This window comes from Electrona antarctica (genome assembly GCF_951216825.1).
Source record: "Electrona antarctica genome assembly, chromosome: 6".
NCBI lineage: Eukaryota > Metazoa > Chordata > Actinopteri > Myctophiformes > Myctophidae > Electrona > Electrona antarctica.
Genome location: NC_136811.1, coordinates 38,561,652 through 38,580,501, shown reverse-complemented (window position 1 = coordinate 38,580,501; position 18,850 = coordinate 38,561,652). Strand labels below are relative to the sequence as shown.

Genomic DNA, 18,850 nt, shown 5'->3' with positions numbered 1-18,850 from the left:
CAACAACACAGGTTCTACACTGATTCTAACTTGGATGGAGAGCGCCGCGATTACATACACAGTTACACTCATGCAAACACGACCGCGTCGACACCTGGCGTGGTACAATCGGGACGAACCGACGCGCATATATATGGATAACAACAACAACACTACACGCAGCAACAACGCGCTGCAACACAACACGTAAGTCACGTATGTAACTATGGTTCTATGAATCCTGGATGACTGCTTAAAACTGGATGATTGGCGTCCAGTGTTAAGCACTGACTCTGGCAGTCAGTAAGGCTCAAATAGAACAGCTGTGTACAACGCAGTGTCACTGCAGACACGTGTGTGTGTGTGGTGTGTGCGTGCGTGCGTGCGCGGGGGGGGGGATTTTGGATCGCCTCGCGATGCAGCTGAAATGGCACACACACACACACACACACGCCACAAAACGCTAATAATAATACTAATAATACACAATTAGAACACTACACTAATCATAACAACAGTACAGCACAGTACAGTACACATGAGTACAGTACAGAAAGAAAGCTCACATCAGAATATTAATCCATGTAATAATAATCATAATAATAAAACATAATAACACAACACTAATAACTATAATATCAACAGTACAGAGAACAGTACAGTACATCAGAATATTAATCCATGTAATAATAATAATAACAATAAATAAGCACACAACACTAATAACAGTACAGAGAACAGTACAGTACACATGAGTACAGTACAGTACAGTATACTGTTCCTGCGCCTTGCCATGCTCTCTTTCAATCATAATAATAATAATAAATAACAACACTACACTAATAACAACAATAATATCAACAATACAGCGAACACTACAGTACACATGAGTACAGTACAGTACAGAAAGAAAGCTCACATCAGAATATTAATCCATGTAATAATAATAATAATAATAATAATAAATAATAACACAACACTACTAACTATAATATCAACAGTACAGAGAACAGTACAGTACAGTACATCAGAATATTAATCCATGTAATAATAATAATAATAAAAAAACACTAATACAACAGTACAGAGAACAGTACAGTACAGTACACATGACTACAGTACAGTACAAACACTTACAGTACAGTACAGTACAGTATACTGTTCCTGCGCCTTGCCATGCTCGCTTTCATACGCACATACACAAAACCAAACAGGGCCACTCAGCCAGCTTGGCAACTTTGCGCTTTCCAAGCAAATGCATAAATGAAAACATCATGGGTTGCCATTGCCTTCTTCCCATTTGCGACGCATCGCGTTAGGATGAGCGGGCCGAAGGCCCGCGAATTTCTAGTAATGTTACATTACTATACTCAGGACTTTGCAGTCTGAGTGTATTATTACTAAACCTTCACAGAGACCATGCAGTAGAACCCCCCGTCACCAACCATCTGAAACCCATCAGTGACCCGGCTCTCCCCATTGCAGAAGATTACTTTCAGCTGCTGCCTCTCTCTCTACCACTCACTCTTCCTGTCTTTCTCATTGTCTATTTCAGTCTGTTGGTCTGTATCATTATTTTTCTGTCTAGTAGTATTTCAACCTCTCTCTCTGACCATGTCATCTTCTGGTAGAAGAGTGATGCACAGCTGGATATCGTCTTCTCATGAAAGCATAGAGACCTTTACATTCTATGCCAGGCGGTTCCCAACACTTCCCCACTTGAAAATCTTGAAAGCGTTGGTGCCTTGTTAAGTGGTCAGGTCGGTTTATTTTAAAGGTCAAACAATCGATTGTGATCAGAATGTTATAATGTTATATTATCATTTAAAATCTTTGTTTTGCCAAATATTCCACCAGTGGGTCCCACTTCCGGCCCACAGGTTGGGAATCGCTGTTCTATGCGAATAAAAGTAGGTGTTTGACATGTTGCATGGTAGAGGGACATCCAGTCCATGCACACTTATCTTTGGACAAGGCTTTCATTCTGTGTGGAGACAGAGCATACTTCTTTCATTCTGTGTGGAGACAGAGCATACTTCTTGCATAATTCTCCAGAGTGCAAAGGCGGAGTCCAACTGATGATAAAAGTGTTCTGGAATGACGAATTTACATAAAGAAGCACTCAGTAGTGAGTGTATAGTACTCTGCTAAGGCAGCACAAATGTGCTTGGAAATCTGACAATAATTTGACTGAGAAAAAGGTACAAAAAGTGAGTAAAATCTGCATAATTGGCATAAGTATTGATTGCTCATGTGATTTACATAAATAAATCAACATTCTTTGTATAAAGAATCCATTTATAAAACATGGCTATTTGTGTTTGTAATAACTGCGATAAAAGCTTTCGAAACTACATCATACAAACACAACCTTATTATTTGCATTAAAATAATAAATCAATTGAAAGGTCCATCTGCTCATAAAGAAGATGTTGTGATTTATTGCTGAAGTTTACTTTTTATACTAAACACAGAATGTTGGCATCTATTCACCACTAATGACAAGAAGCTACAATTTATTGTCAAATGATAAACAATCACTGCCATTTGGCTGCAATTGGGAGTTCTGTGTGTTTACCTTTAACGAATGAATTAACAAGGACAAAAGTATGCATAGTCTGGCTCTTGCCAGATGAGCTCAGTGTCCTAAAAATAGCATGCATAGTCCTTTCTTTTTGCAATAAATACTGTGTAGTTCATTCAGTTCAGTTCATAAGTTATGTATGTCAGGGATGGTAGGGTGCTGGTTTTGTTCAGGTTGATGTGTCACATCAAAGCCATCTGCTGCTATGTGGGGGCACTCATTTGTCTGAGCGCTCACTTTGGCATGCCTCACAAGCCTCAAGGCCTCGCTTTCAGCACAGCTACCTTGTTTCACATTATTTTTACAATATAGTACATATATTAAAAATCATGAAACTATTTCAATCTAAGAGCAGTATGAAATGCTACATTTAAGTCTATAGAGTGGTCCAGGGATTAGTCGGAAGAAGGAAGCACCTTCCTGATTCCTTATTTCGCATTCTTTTACAATACTTTTTTTTTTTTAATCACACCCGTGTGAAGTGAGGGGCGCTAATATATTAAAGTCTAACTCATGTTGCTAGGATTAGGTGATGTAATGATGATGTAAAACAAACGGTGTCAAAACAAACATTAAATTCTCCTTATTGTTGATGGCATTTAATGTTTGTGTTATGGACAAGATGAGGGCCCAGGTAGGGCCGGGCCTTAATTTCCGGGCATGTTGAGAACTCGCCGGCTGCCGGGTGGGGATGCTAATAACTTTGGGGCAGGACCATCTAGAGTTTGAATGGACAGGTATAAGTCAAAAGGGTGAAAACTAAAGTTCTCAACAGGCCTGAAAATTAAGGCCCGGCCACCTGGGCCCTCATTAAACCCTGTACACTAAAGAGAATGTCCCTGCTGCCACCCTTAGATGTCCATATACTTACTGCATGGAGCTGACCTGTTCTGACATTCTGCGTCCGTGTGTGTACGGTTGTAATGCACGTAACTCGAGAACCGTTTGCCCCACCGACTTCATATTCGACACACGCGTTCCACACCCCCGCAGTGAGTGCAGTGCCCGGTATCGAGTCAGTCGGACCCACGGCTCTGCTCAGGCTCTGCCAGTGGGCCTAATCAGCCTAAATCCCCTCACCTGTGCAATTCCCAGCCTCTGCCTCAGCCAATTGATTGCCATGGCAACCCCACACCTGATAATTGATTAGCCTACTTAACCCATTTTGGGCGGGAACCCCTTTTGGTGTTAGCATCATGTCATGCTTTAGCTATTGAAAAATAGCAGATCTAGCGCTACGAGCTTGTAGATCTGCTATTTTTCAGTACCTAGCGCCACATTTAATACTTAATAAATTAATTTCACGATTCATCTGGCAGGGCAAACGACCCAGGATCCGTCTCAAAACATTGCAATTGGTGGTGGACTAGCTCTTCCTAATTTAAAATACTATTTTTGGGCAGCCCAACTCAGACGTGGATAGAAAATGATGAATCAACCAGGTGGTTAAAAATTGAGAAAATTCTATGCACACAGTCACAACTAGCAGTTCTGCCCTTCTCAGGGAATAAAATAAATGGAGATGCTATGGGAGTTTGGTCTAGGTTCACAATTAAAATATGGAAGGAAGTCCAGAAAGAATTTAAACTGCCTCAACTATCATCAGGCCTGTCTTCAATCGGGTGCATGGGAGGTTTTGTGCCTTCAAGGCTAGACGCTGGGTTCCAGGGGTGGAGTTTGCTACGCCTGAGGTTTGTCCACCAGTTTTTTTCCTCCAATCAGTTAAAGTCATTTGAACAACTCAGAAACGAGTTTAATCTGCCCAGAACTGATTTTTATAGATACCTCCAACTAAGACACTATTTACAAAGACATGATGACTGGGACAAAATTCGAACCCCTTCGAGTTTGGAATCTCTTTTTATGGACATACAAAAGCATGGTTCATTCATCAAAGTAATTTCTATCTTGTATCAAACTCTGCTAGAAATGGTTCCCAATAATTCTCTTTATATAAAAGCCAAGTGGGAGGCAGAAATACAACAAGAGATTTCACAAGAAGAATGGCTAGATGCCTGCACTGAAGTGCATAAAGTAACAAACTCTAACTCTTGGAGAGAATATCAATGGAAAATTGTAAGCAGATTTTTTAAGACTCCATTATTGACTGGTAGAGCAGGCACTACTCCTACAACTGAGTGCTGGCGGGAATGTGGTGAACAGTTTGGTAACAATACGCATATATTTTGGACGTGTCCTAAGTTACAGCAATTCTGGAATAATGTTTAACATACCACAAGATTGATGTGGTGCCGACTGGGTTTGAAGGTAGGAAAAAGGTGTAGGCCTGCCTCCTCCAGATAACAGTGGCCAAAAAGACTATCACAATAAATTGGCTAGGAAATTAGAGACATGGAAGAAATTACTTATTTGGTGAGGCTACAAAATGAGCAATTTATTAAGAAATGGACGCCCTTCGCACGCATCGAGATTTAACATTACCAAGATGTATTTCTACAAAGAGATTATGAATGTTTAATGTGATATGATTGTACAATATGTGGGTAGATGCGCACTGTGACAGTATTTATAAAAATATGTATGGTACGTTCTGTAACTCGCATATACTATTTATCATTCTCTTTGATTGATGGACCTTCCCCTCTTTCCTTTTCTTTTCTTCTTTTTTTTTCTTTCATGTCCGTTGACCGAACTACTCGATCAGATGTTGTCTTTCATGTTTACATTTCTTCACTTTATTATTATTATTATTGTTAGTATTATTATTTATGATTATTATTATTTTTCAAATGTGTTACTTTTAATGTTGCTGACATGTCTCCTTGGGGAGACAATTTTGTACTGAGAACTGAATGATGCTATGATGCTTGTGTATACAATGTATTGTCTACCCCGGCAATGACAATAAAAACAATAAGTTGAAAAGAAAACGGGTGCTATGACAAGTTGACAACGGGTATTATTAGGTTCCCAAATTGCATCGTTCTCAGGTAGGCCAGTAGCCGACGGGCACGTACAGTCTAGTATTTCTAAATAGCTTCTTCGCCTGTGATGGGTCAATCTATTGTTCAGTTATCCTAAAGTCCACTTATGAGGCAGTATAGTGATCCAATGGAGCCTAAAACGTGGCATATTTATTTTCAAAGTCCCTGATATGAATATGAACAGCAAATGAGTATTAGTAAAACAAAATACGAGCCGGATATTTTGCAAATCAAGTTTTGATTTGCTCCACAGCGGAAAACGGTCCAGCTCTTTAGGTGTCTCGTCCGGAGATGGAGAGTACTCTGAAGTCTTATATAGAAGTCTTTCATGCAGCTGCTGTGAACACTCTTTTAAATAATGGTTGATGCTCTAAACTTTAGAATCTAAAGGTCTACTTTTCACCATCACTGGATAATCAAGCATATGAACGAACAGCTGCTCCTCCAGCCAATCCACATGCTAATTGTTGTCTCCACCAGGCCGAAGGCTTGGGGAGAGAGTATGTTTTGCACTCCGTCCGTCCGTCCGTTACCAGCTAATCTCTTCCAGTTATAGCGCCACCAGGAGGACGACTTTTGTAAAACACATTTTTTTATATTACTCCTCCAGATTCTGTCCAAATATCCTGAAAATCGTTACACAGTACCTCTATAGTCATGTGCTCAAGACTGATCTGTGCCATATTTAATATTCCATCCTAATTGGCTATAATTGGCTTTCAAAGTTTGCAGGATTGGCCCGTTTGGAACAAAAAGCATCAAATCATGAACACAGCATGCAATTTACGTGAGATCTTTCCCACACTTTCCTACTAGGCTGAGGAATAAATCCCACCCTTTTCACATTGGCCTGTTATAGCGCCACCAACAGGTGGATTTTTGCAAAACACATTTATGGAACAAAATGCCTCAAAGGCAAAGGCGTAAGAAGAAATGGCACCCTTTTCACATTGGCTTATTAGAGTGCCACCAAACATCACACACACTCCTATCGTCCTGGTGGAGACCTGTGCCCAGAAGGGCACTTTTTCTAGTTAATCTTGTTCCTCTGTGTCCTGTTGGCTCCAGCAAATCATGTGGTAATTTAATTGTCTGAAACGGAAGCCTGTGTGTTTCTCAACCAATCAGGCTGTTTTACAAGTGAGAGACAGACGGCCAGCTCAGCATGTTTGCTACTACGTGGCTTATAAGTTCTAACCTATAATGTTTTCAGATAGGCCTACATATTTTAGCGTGCTGATTAAGTTTAAATTGTGTAATACACCGTCTGGATGTCATATTGAAAGAGATTAAAAACTTGAATTAGTTCTGTAATCAAAATCAGCTGTGTTTACTTTGGAGGAACGTGCAGCAATGGGATTCAAACAGGTGAATGAAATTGAGATTATTTGGGCCGTGTTACTGCCACTATCCTGTCCCTGTCCTCCAATGGTAAATTTGAGTCAGATTTAAATAAGGCCATTTCTTACAGCCAGTCTTACAGAGAGTGTCCTGTCCCCCCGATCCTGCATGTCTGTCTAGTACATGTTAATGTACTATTGCTAAAACTCTTTTGCTCCACAAATTTCAATTACTGCCTCCTTATTCCTGTGCTTGGGTCCAGCCTCTGAATCCCGACAAGAATGAGTTATGCATGTTTGCCTCAGAAGCCAGTGCTCTCCTACCAACCTTTTTGCATTTGTACATACTGTATTGTATTACTGTATGTACCTCAAACAAATGTTATATTATAAATTAATGTGAGAATATTGTTTTCAATACTTGTATAGGCTGTTGTTCTTATAGCCTCTACCATCTGTCTTCTGTCTTCACCTCTCATCACCTCCTCACACAGCATGTGTCAGTGGATGTGGAGGAAATGTAAAATGGCGCGGGAGTGGATCTGTCATTTTCAAACTGCCCCCTAACTCTGAACATCTGGTCCTGAGGGGGGATGAGGGTGACCCTGTCAATGGGAGCCCTTGTTTGTCCTGTCAACGCCAGGGGAGCAGCCTACCACAAGATGAACAAGGAGGCAAAGGTGTGTGTACGTGTACGTGTGTGCATAACTGCATATGCATACATGGACTGTCAGTGTATGTATTGGAATGATGTATATGCTAGCTATTGGGCACAGGCTATAGACCTATGAACTAGGGCCTAGTTCATGTAAATGTATTTTTGTTATCATTTAAGATGTTTGTGGGTTTTAAGTGACTTTAAGTGACTAATCTCAATGCACACACGCTCTGAAAAGACATTTCCCGAAAAGCCTGAAACACTCCATATATCTGGAATTACCTACAGCCAATCACATATTCATGCTAAACTCTAGTTGAGCCTAGGGATTGTGTGATTAATTTCAACTGCCTTTTTTGCAGAAATCGGTTTTCATTGAATTCTCATTCACCTCCCCTTGAACAGGCACACTCAAGCTGGAATATAATGCATAGCATCTGACATAAACTTAAAACCCACTAGAATGAATGAGCAGCTTGATATCCAAATACCAAATGTTGAAATATGATGGTATCAGGCCCTTGCCTCCCGTCTGTTTGACAAGGAAAACATTTCGGTGCCATTCAGTCTTAAATCCTTACTCAATGTTCTGTGAACTGTCTTCCTGGATGACAGATCCAAGTGCAAAACAAGAAAAATAATATTGGAATGACTATCAATCATACAGTAGGAATTCTCATGTGACATGAGCACATACAAATTTCAAACGCAAATAAAAATGCCCAGAAACCCAGAATTTGTGTGGTATGCACACTTTGCCAGTCCCAGAGGTTAAGCAGCGGCCGATTGTGGGGAAAAGGAGTGTCTGCTTGGGATTGGAGCTCCCGTCCACTGGTGATTACGACTCTAACAGCTGTCCCCTCTCACATACTGTAGTCAGCGTACGTACACACTACTCTCAGCGAAGGGAGAGAGACGTCCAGGAGCATTGAGAGCTCACACTGCCTAACTGCAAAACACAGCTGTCTTTCCGCACCTCGCCATTCCTAATGATGTTTGGGTTCGCACCACATTCTTCTGTTGTCACAGAAAGAGAGAAATCACCATTCACACACTATTAGCCGTAATTCAGTTACTGTACTTTGGCTGCGGCTGCTTTACGAGTGCAGAGGGATGCAATGTAATGTCTCCATTGGGGCTATGTGGACATTATGATAAATCGGGGCAGCAATGGGTGACCGCAATCAACATGGTCATGTTTTGTTACTGCCAGAATGCTTTAGACATGTTACTAACATACATGGCCTGCAAAGTAAGACCCCTTATCTGCCTGAGCTGCAAACAGCCTTTGCTTCTCTGTGAAGCTTTGCAGAAAAGGCCTTCTTTTGCCTGAGGATTTGTAATTTGATATCCACCCATTTCTTTCGACACCCTTATAAAGCACAACAAGCTCTTTCACCTTGAAGTACAGTATAACCATATTAAGGAGAGCAGAATAGATGAGAGGCTGCTGAATTGATTTAACACTTTTCAGTAGGCCTACCTGAGGCTTTGTTGTGTTTCTTGAATTCATAAATTCCACTGCATGAAACAGAGCAGGTTTTGGCAGCAGGTTTGTGGCTGTCTCAAACAGATCAATCATTTACAGACGCTAGAAGTTTTCTCTTGAAATATGAGAACATACAGGCAAGGTGAGAGCCCTGTATGCAGATTCAAACACACTGCCTTATATGTACTACAGCAAACAACCTTTACAATTGTTTTAGTTGCCTTAGGTTCAAGATTCATAACTTGTAATATGCTATTGGCAGTTTGTATTCTTTTTGGAAAAATATAAAAATATACAGGGTCTAAGACCCCCCTCCTCTTCTACTCTGTGTGCATCCTCCATCTTGTGATGGGAAACATCCTTCATACTTCCTTGGTTTCAATCTGTCTCTTCAAACGCAGGCTTTGGTGTGGGTGGTGGTGGCTTATTGGTGTGTTTGTGTGTGATTCTCTCTTCTCTCTCTCTCTCTCTCTCTCTCTCTCTCTCTCTAGTGAATAGTTTCTATAATCAAAGAGACCTACTTCAGAGCCTGGCCTAATCTTCATAAGCCCATCACTAAAGGCACTCATCAAGGCACAGGATGAGACAAATGAGTTGAGCGAGAGACAGTGCACGTCTTGGTGTAGTTGGTTCTTATGATGTGTGTGGTGAGGAAAAGAGATCTAATTTATCTAATTCACAGACCCTCAAGCCTTGTAAGCAAGGCAAAAGATTGTGTTGTTTGACATATAATGCTTAGTTCACAGGTACAAAAGTTCTGTGCTAGGTAATTCTGACAAATTCCCTAATTCACAGACCATCAATGCATTCTCATAATGCTCATTATTTCACTAGTTTCCTCTCTGTCAGTCACCAAATGCAGTCTTATTCTGTCAGAAGCAGTCTTATTCTGTCTCGTAAAAGTCAGAATATCTTATTGTTGTGACATCCAGTTTGGCCCACTTGTTTCAGTTGTTTGCCCTGGGAACAAAAGGAGGAGGAAACACATAAAGAGAGCAAGAGGAGGTTTGCAATAACCCACATAGCACTGTGCCTGGAGGTCATATTTTTAACTGGCTCGTTCTCTCTGTCTGAACCATAACTCTCCCCACAGAGAATCAAATGCAGATATAGGTAGTCATTATAGGCTTTTCTAGGGTAACACTTTAACGACCGGCCATGTCTATTCTAGCCCAGTCTGGATGAAGATGGTGGAGGGAGGGTGGTTCTGAGAAAAAATAATCTGGGTGACAAACAATCACACAGGGTGTAATTCTTGCGGCGAGCTCCCTTCGCCTCACTGAGGCATGGGTGGAGTGCCACTTAACTAAAACCTCTGCTGCCAGGATATCCTGCTCCGTGCCAGGCACCCATGATGCTGAGACATGTCAGGTTTGAGTGCATCCCAGTGTTCTGGCCCAGATGTGAATTCCACCAGGGTTTGGTTTGGGGTCTGACTCTGTACACTGGTGGTTGGTTTGGGTTGTCTCTCCAGGTCTTTGCAGGGGAACTGTGGTAGTAGGACATAGGTTTTCAATGTGGGAGCAGGGGGCGGTCAATTGGATAGGAAAATAATAAGTAAAAAAACGTATTTCAAACTCAATGCATTTGAAAATCTACAGTATAGGCCTATACATTTATATTCTAATTCAATTCATTAAAACATTATTCAACCTGATGGCCCTATTTTGGCCATATCATTATTTCAACATATTTCAAAATAGTAGCGAAAATAGCTCAAAGCACACAATGAGTCGCTGTGCAACATGTGAGCTTGTAGATTGGCAATATTGCAATGGAGTGCTGCAGTACAGACAAACACTATGTGTGGGTCCTTGGCATGGAAAGGTTTGGGAACCCCTGTTCCAGGCCATAGCAGACTGAACTGGAGCCTGCTGAGGTCTGGCTGAAGTATGCCCATGTTTGGAGCCTCAGCTGGGAGGGTCACCTGCTGGTGCTGCTGCTGCTTACACAGCACAATGTTTAGCTTTCAGGTCATGTGGTTGCTGTCAGTCATCCACAAGGTTTGGCTGGAATCGCTGGATTGTGAAGGGATCTTTTCTGGTCTGCATAATAGCATGTCCTCGTCTCTCCACACTGGTTAGCAGTTTGTTTATCTATGCACTTGGTAGCTGTGTAAACTCCAGTATCTCAAAGGACAGTGAAGTGTAATATGCATCATCAAGCCTTGCAATCTGCTGGATCTCTGCTTGATCAGATGATCACTATAGCCTCTGATGATGTCACTGCTGTCAGTGCTGTGTAAAATTGTATTATTCATGAGAGCTTTTCTTTTCACTCCAAAATCACATCCAGACCTGGACACGCGTACATGGTGTTGGAAAACCACCTGACAGCTACAGCAGATAGCTGTATATCAAACTGAACATGCACATGCAGGCTGTATTCCACATGCCTTATTTGGACTTAAGAAAATGAAGACCTCACTTTATGACACACAATTCTGTATTTATTTTTCTTTCTTTTTTTCTATGCTTATTGCAGTTGATTTTTTTGCAAAGGGCTGCTCTGTTTTTAACAGGCTGTGGTGACTTAAACTCCTGAAAGGCTATCATCTTCCTGGAGATAATGTATGTATTTGAAAAATGCAGTGGCCAAACCATACCATTCTATTTTCTCTGGAAGTGACACAGACTGTTTCGTGTTAAGAACACTGAAATAACATGGATAAAGGAACGGTTTCAGAGGCCCCGAATATTACATAGATAGGATCTCTTCCTGTGTTAATTTAATTCAGCTACCGAGAAGCCATTTCTGCTCTGGGAACATTTCAAACCTTCCTCTGCTTTCATTCTTTCTGTGTTTGATTTGGACGCAATCTCAGTTAATTACAGCCTTAATCACTAATTTGCTCAGCAGAAGAATGGTGCCGCTCGAGCCGTAAACACATTCAATTTCATCATGTTAAGAAGATGAAATCCATGCAGCACTGGAATGCTATACATCAACTGAAATACGATTTGAAGCGCTTAATCTCTCTCAGAACAGCAATAAAGAAAGCTGGACTCCTGTTGTTCACCTCAACAGTATAACATCTCCTTTCCTCCTCCATCTGTGGATGGGATTTGGAAACTCGGCATCCAGGCCCCTATATTGCTTTTTTTTTTACTGTACAGTAAGCATTGAAAAAGGAGTCCCACAGTGCAGAAAATGGCTTTAAAAGGCAGTAGAAAGCGGTACTGTTATTTACAAGGCCCCTAGCAATCGCTCTCCTGTCTCGTCGTCCCACTATTCTCCTAACGTTGGGTTAACCACTTCAACCTGTATATACTTCAGTTGACCGGGGTTCCCCAGGAGTCTACAGTGGGCCCCTCCTTTTAACTTTTAAAGCTTGTCATGGTCTAGCACCTAGCTTTCTATTTGATTGATTGATTGATAATTTTATTAGACAAAAAAAATGCAAACAGTACAGGGTACAGTCAAGCACAGCATTGGTCCAAAAGGACAGCACCGTAGAAAGACCTTGCGGTCTTGTTTCCATTCGGGTCCCATGCATTCATTCACAATATCTATGTGATTGAAGATGTGCCAGTGCGTACTCTAGATCAGTGGTTATCAATGGTCCGGGGACCATCAGTGGTCCTTGAGGGGGTTCCGGGTGGTCCCTGATGGACAGTTGGAGTTGGTAACCAAATGGACCCTTTATAGATCTTTAACGTTTGAGAGCGTAACATGAAATCTTTGCCCTTACGGGTCCATTTGTTTTCTTTTTACGCTCTCAAGAGTTAAATTAAAAAACATCTCCATACTTAATTTACAATGGTCTACACAATTAGAGAATGTAGAAGAATTGTTATTTTGATCAATGTTTGCATGCTATCTCTCCTATATAGTAGCCTGAGGGGTGTGTCATTCCCCCTTTAAAATACTCCGGTAGCCACGCCCCTTTCCCCTCCACAGTCCACACACACCTGCTGCAAACAGACAGACACGAGATCCTTAGTAGTAAAAAGGCTAGTGAAATAAACAACGTATAAAGTAACTTTACACCTCATGGAAGTTGAGTGGAGTAGTCTGGGTTGTTAGGAAGTGAAAACTGCTGAACTGTGTAACAGTTTGAAAGAGAAGTTATTAAATGCATCTTCATAATAACTGCTTGTTTGATCTGTCTTTATTCTGCAGGTGAGTTAGCTACCTATGCTAAGCATTAACGTGTGTGTGTGTGTGTGTGTGTGTGTGTCCTATATACATTAAAATAATACATATGCAGACACAATGTTTTGTTTGGTGTGTCACAGCACCAAATCCTTGTATGAAACTTCATTCTTAAAAAAATATTTTCCAGAAAAATTCGTTTTTTTAATTTTATATAATTTATCTTCCCCTCCGAGCTTTCACATTTTTTATTTAACTACATTGCAAAAGAAGTAGCATTACTTTTGACAGTGCAGAAACATAATTGTCTTCCTTGATGAGCATCAACAACCATCATCACCTGGGCATGCACAGTCAAAGACACACACAGCTCCCCTCTACAGTGCTCTACTACTGAAAGTGACTAATTTCTCTCCAAAAGCACTTGAATATGATGGAATATGACTAAAGCTCACATTTCACATCACACACCATAATTCACATTTTTATTTATTTCAATAAATCGATTCATATCGTCGGGATTAATATCGATATATGATATATCGTAACATGCCTACTGTTTACCAATGGTGGTTTAATTGAAATGGATATTGAACCAAGTATTACAACCTGAATTATCTAGATTTACAGTATATCTCTCAATTTATTTCAAGGCTAGTCCGGCATGTCCAAAGTCCCCACAGATTCCTTCCTAAAATGTATGATTTATCCGATATAAAACTAACATTACATATATGTACACCTACGTATACTAGGCTGTGTAGTGACAGGATAATAGGCTATATGTATTGTATACTATACTAGGCTGTATATGTTGTAACCAGAAGGATGCAGTATACCGTACGTATACAGGCTGTGTATGTTTGTCTGCCCTGCTGTCGCTAGTGAGTTCTGAGTCTGTGACAGAGTAATAATAGAGGGTATGCGCGTGACATCATCATCAAACCCGGAAGTTATGCAGGAATGCCTACTGAGTGGCAAAAACTACTTTCTGGCCATGAAAAACCCATGCATCCAAACAGAAAAGTCCTATCTGATTGCATTAAACAACGTTAAACAATGTTAAACTCACTTTGCATGTTGCTTTGCCACTCGATTTGCCACTCGATGTGCCATTCACTTTAAGCATGCGCATACCCTCTATAACTAGAAATGCACTCTGTCGAGCTGCCAACTTGCGCTTTGCACGCCATGAATGGCCTACTTGTGTGCGAGCAGAGCGTGCAACATACGGAGTCAATCCAATTGACCGAGGGGGCCACCGACATACGCAATAAGCTGCCAACTTGGGCTCTGATTAGCCGAGCGATGCCACCGAAATTACACAATCCCTGATTGGATTGGCCGAGCGACGTCACCAAAAATTCACAATCCCTGATTGGCCATGGGGACCACCGACATATGCAGCGGTACTTGCGCTCTGCTCGCGCAAGTAATAACTTGAATTTATATAGCCCAGTGTACAGTGTACATGTGGCTCTTGGTCAGCTCACTTTCTTTCTTTCTACCTTACTTACTTATACTCAAAGCTTATGGTGTCTCTCTCAAACTGCTCCACAGGTACACGAGCCAGGGTGATGACCCCCAGACCCCCAAGCTCGGCTTCTTCCCAGCCCTGAGTCCATTCTCCTGTGACATGCTGTGAATGCTGGACCCTAGAGTCTAATCTAAATGCCTGACCACTATACTACACCAGAATGCTATGTGCAGTACTAAACATCCAAGGCTGAGTAGAAGATGGCAGCCAGGAGAACGAGGCTGGCTGGTGCCATTGATACAGGAAGGAAAGTACTGGCCAGCTAACCAGTTGTATGGAGGATGGAGATGACTGGAGACACCGCTGGAGGGCTCATCATGAACTAGAGAGAGAGCCGGACCCTGGCATCACTTAGTCTTACACAACTGATGAAGTCAAGTAGAAGACGGCTCAAGGTAGGGCTCCTTTTCTGCTGCTGCTTGTTGTGGTTGCTGAGGTTCGTTGTGAGTTATTGTGATAGGGTGGCTGTATTGGTTCATGACTGGCATGGTGGCTGTATTGGTTCATGACTGGCATGGTGGCTGTATTGGTTCATGACTGGCATGGTGGCTGTATTGGTTCATTACTGGCATGGTGGCTGTATTGGTTCATGACTGGCATGGTGGCTGTATTGGTTCATGACTGGGATGGTGGCTGTATTGGTTCATGACTGGGATGGTGGCTGTATTGGTTCATGACTGGCATGGTGGCTGTATTGGTTCATGACTGGCATGGTGGCTGTATTGGTTCATGACTGGGATGGTGGCTGTATTGGTTCATTACTGGCATGGTGGCTGTATTGGTTCATGACTGGCATGGTGGCTGTATTGGTTCATGACTGGCATGGTGGCTGTATTGGTTCATGACTGGAATGGTGGCTGTATTGGTTCATGACTGGCATGGTGGCTGTATTGGTTCATGACTGGCATGGTGGCTGTATTGGTTCATGACTGGCATGGTGGCTGTATTGGTTCATGACTGGAATGGTGGCTGTATTGGTTCATGACTGGCATGGTGGCTGTATTGGTTCATGACTGGCATGGTGGCTGTATTGGTTCATGACTGGCATGGTGGCTGTATTGGTTCATGACTGGCATGGTGGCTGTATTGGTTCATGACTGGCATGGTGGCTGTATTGGTTCATGACTGGAATGGTGGCTGTATTGGTTCATGACTGGCATGGTGGCTGTATTGGTTCATGACTGGCATGGTGGCTGTATTGGTTCATGACTGGCATGGTGGCTGTATTGGTTCATGACTGGAATGGTGGCTGTATTGGTTCATGACTGGCATGGTGGCTGTATTGGTTCATTACTGGCATGGTGGCTGTATTGGTTCATGACTGGCATGGTGGCTGTATTGGTTCATGACTGGCATGGTGGCTGTATTGGTTCATGACTGGAATGGTGGCTGTATTGGTTCATGACTGGCATGGTGGCTGTATTGGTTCATTACTGGCATGGTGGCTGTATTGGTTCATGACTGGCGTGGTGGCTGTATTGGTTCATGACTGGCATGGTGGCTGTATTGGTTCATGACTGGCATGGTGGCTGTATTGGTTCATGACTGGCATGGTGGCTGTATTGGTTCATGACTGGCATGGTGGCTGTATTGGTTCATGACTGGCATGGTGGCTGTATTGGTTCATGACTGGCGTGGTGGCTGTATTGGTTCATGACTGGCATGGTGGCTGTATTGGTTCATGACTGGCATGGTGGCTGTATTGGTTCATGACTGGCATGGTGGCTGTATTGGTTCATGACTGGCATGGTGGCTGTATTGGTTCATGACTGGCGTGGTGGCTGTATTGGTTCATGACTGGCATGGTGGCTGTATTGGTTCATGACTGGAATGGTGGCTGTATTGGTTCATGACTGGCATGGTGGCTGTATTGGTTCATGACTGGCATGGTGGCTGTATTGGTTCATGACTGGCATGGTGGCTGTATTGGTTCATGACTGGCATGGTGGCTGTATTGGTTCATGACTGGCATGGTGGCTGTATTGGTTCATGACTGGCATGGTGGCTGTATTGGTTCATGACTGGCATGGTGGCTGTATTGGTTCATGACTGGCATGGTGGCTGTATTGGTTCATGACTGGCATGGTGGCTGTATTGGTTCATGACTGGCATGGTGGCTGTATTGGTTCATGACTGGCATGGCGGCTGTATTGGTTCATTACTGGCATGGTGGCTGTATTGGTTCATGACTGGCATGGTGGCTGTATTGGTTCATGACTGGCATGGTGGCTGTCTTGGTTCATGACTGGCATGGTGGCTGTCTTGGTTCATGACTGGCATGGTGGCTGTATTGGTTCATGACTGGCGTGGTGGCTGTATTGGTTCATGACTGGCGTGGTGGCTGTATTGGTTCATGACTGGCGTGGTGGCTGTATTGGTTCATGACTGGCGTGGTGGCTGTATTGGTTCATGACTGGCGTGGTGGCTGTATTGGTTCATGACTGGCGTGGTGGCTGTATTGGTTCATGACTGGCGTGGTGGCTGTATTGGTTCATGACTGGCGTGGTGGCTGTATTGGTTCATGACTGGCGTGGTGGCTGTATTGGTTCATGACTGGCGTGGTGGCTGTATTGGTTCATGACTGGCGTGGTGGCTGTATTGGTTCATGACTGGCATGGTGGCTGTATTGGTTCATGACTGGCATGGTGGCTGTATTGGTTCATGACTGGCATGGTGGCTGTATTGGTTCATGACTGGCATGGTGGCTGTATTGGTTCATGACTGGCATGGTGGCTGTCTTGGTTCATGACTGGCATGGTGGCTGTATTGGTTCATGACTGGCATGGTGGCTGTATTGGTTCATGACTGGCATGGTGGCTGTATTGATTCATGACTGGCATGGTGGCTGTATTGGTTCATGACTGGCAGGGTGGCTGTATTGGTTCATGACTGGCATGGTGGCTGTATTGGTTCATGACTGGCATGGTGGCTGTATTGGTTCATGACTGGCAGGGTGGCTGTATTGGTTCATGACTGGCATGGTGGCTGTATTGGTTCATGACTGGCATGGTGGCTGTATTGGTTCATGACTGGCATGGTGGCTGTATTGGTTCATGACTGGCATGGTGGCTGTATTGGTTCATGACTGGCATGGTGGCTGTATTGGTTCATGACTGGCAGGGTGGCTGTATTGGTTCATGACTGGCATGGTGGCTGTATTGGTTCATGACTGGCATGGTGGCTGTATTGGTTCATGACTGGCATGGTGGCTGTATTGGTTCATGACTGGCAGGGTGGCTGTATTGGTTCATGACTGGCATGGTGGCTGTATTGGTTCATGACTGGCATGGTGGCTGTATTGGTTCATGACTGGCATGGTGGCTGTATTGGTTCATGACTGGCAGGGTGGCTGTATTGGTTCATGACTGGCATGGTGGCTGTATTGGTTCATGACTGGCATGGTGGCTGTATTGGTTCATGACTGGCATGGTGGCTGTATTGGTTCATGACTGGCATGGTGGCTGTATTGGTTCATGACTGGCATGGTGGCTGTATTGGTTCATGACTGGCATGGTGGCTGTATTGGTTCATGGCTGGCATGGTGGCTGTATTGGTTCATGGCTGGCATGGTGGCTGTATTGGTTCATGACTGGCATGGTGGCTGTATTGGTTCATGGCTGGCATGGTGGCTGTATTGGTTCATGGCTGGCATGGTGGCTGTATTGGTTCATTACTGGCATGGTGGCTGTATTGGTTCATGACTGGCATGGCACTGGCAAAAATACTTAAATTGTTGATGCATTCAAATGTGGCTGTATCCAACAAAAATTTTGTGTCTTCGAAAACTATAGATTTTATTTCTAATCTTAACCCATGGAATGGTGCATGAACCCCTACCACCACTGTGTCCGGTAGGTCTATGATGCTCTTAGTCAAGATGGTGGTCCCTGGATCAAAATCAGTTGAAAACCCCTGGTCTAGATGGTCTAACTCTAAAGGCTTACTTAGAGTAGACAATCTGGTAGGGTTCATAAGGCTAGGTTGGTGACCAAAGGAGATCGGGCCTTTGCCATCAAGGCCTCCAGACTCTGGAACAGGGTAGAGGACCTCAGGTTAAACACCTTAGAAGCCCGGAACTATTTAATCCATTTCATCCAGGGTGCCCATCATTTGTAGCGCACGGACCACTTTTACCGGCGCACCGGAAGCTGGTGTGCATGTCTGTGTAGCAGCTAACAATAGCCACACCACTCTAGAGTCGATCGACAACAACGGGAGGTAAT

The 18,850-nt window shown here is 43.0% G+C and overlaps 1 protein-coding gene across 1 annotated transcript in view; it reads left to right on the top strand.

The window, feature by feature from the left end:
- Nucleotides 1–12,939: 12,939 nt before the first annotated feature.
- The window catches only part of eva1ba (eva-1 homolog Ba (C. elegans)), a 44,085-nt gene continuing 38,174 nt past the window's right edge, over nucleotides 12,940–18,850 (top strand). The window contains exons 1-2 of the mRNA XM_079503188.1: nucleotides 12,940–13,117; nucleotides 14,651–15,022. The gene's annotated coding sequence lies outside the window, so the exon portion shown is untranslated. The remainder of the gene's footprint in view (nucleotides 13,118–14,650; nucleotides 15,023–18,850) is intronic.